This window comes from Octodon degus, unplaced genomic scaffold (assembly GCF_000260255.1).
Source record: "Octodon degus isolate 3935 unplaced genomic scaffold, OctDeg1.0 scaffold00256, whole genome shotgun sequence".
Taxonomy (NCBI): domain Eukaryota; kingdom Metazoa; phylum Chordata; class Mammalia; order Rodentia; family Octodontidae; genus Octodon; species Octodon degus.
Window position 1 is genome coordinate 2,616,691 of NW_004524832.1, and position 1,366 is coordinate 2,618,056.

Consider the following 1,366-nt stretch of genomic DNA (forward strand, 5'->3'; position numbering starts at 1 on the left):
GCATATTATTATCTTATGCTTATTCATTGTACAAGATGCAGACATGATATCCTGTCCACAAACAGTATTAGAACAAATCTTTCTATTCATTGAATTAAGAGAAAGTAGCTATATATCTATCTTAACTATTTTGAATATACAGATACAAAATGGTCCTTTATTGGTATCCTTTTTTTTCATTTAGTTTTGTCAGAAAAGGGTATTCTACTGTCATTTAAATATTGTGGGTGTGTGAATTCAGCAAAATATTTCATATAGTCCAGTAGTCCATAATAGTAGTGGGTTTTCTGTAGGACTGGCAATGTCAGAAGTTGTTGACTTGAGCCTTTTACAGCTCAGCCTATTAACATGGATTTACTTTTTATATTTCATTTTTATACTTTTCTGCTGGATGGTTAAGACCAAGATAAAGCAAGACCTATATAACAAGAAATGGAACTTTCATATCTGATAAGGTCAGTCAAGTACCCTCAGGATTTATCCTGAAACCATGTACCACACTTTGTAGATCCTTTGTCAGGATGAGTCATGGCCATTGTTTGACCAATCTGCTTCTGTGAAAGCCTGAGAGAATGTTTTCTCTCCATGTGACTCTCTTTAGGTACACTCTATATCATTGATCATTTTCCTTGGTGGACCCATAATCTCCTTGATCAGAAAATCTGAGATACAACTGAGTTACATGATGTTACAATACAGGTTCTCCTATGTCCTGAGTCTTCACTGACCTTGAAAGGCTAGGTCCAAAATGTTGGCTGTCCTTGAAGCACTTTTTTTTCTCTAATTTTTGGTCTGTAAACTTAGATTATTAACCCTCCAGAAGAGAAGCTTATTGTTATGTAATATATTTTTAAACAGTCGATAGTGGCAAGTGAATCACATTTTTTGGTAAAAACTGTTTACATAATGAAGATATTAACATATATGCAAGAACATCTAGCTAGGACAGTACAGAGACTCTCGAGACTAGATGAAACTAGATATCCTTTAAAATACGTTTTAACCCCTTCTTTTCTGGACAGTATAATCTCTTCCCTTTTCTTTAGCCCCAAAATCCTTAAAAGACATAATAATTATAATGTCATATCAAAAGTATTAACAGTATAGTCACATATTTCTAAATTATTGTGTGGATAACCCATAATTTTAATTATTAATCATAATTGTATTAAAGGGAGACTACTGAACATTCTATGTGTGTCATACATTTTTTTTGGTTGTCCAAAAGCGAATGTTTTATTTTATTTTATTTTATTTTTTCAAAGTTTCATTGATAAACAGATAGCAATGAGACAGTTTCAAATCAAATCGGAAGTACAGTTTCAACAAATAATACACTGCATATATTCTTCTTAGTGGTTAATTG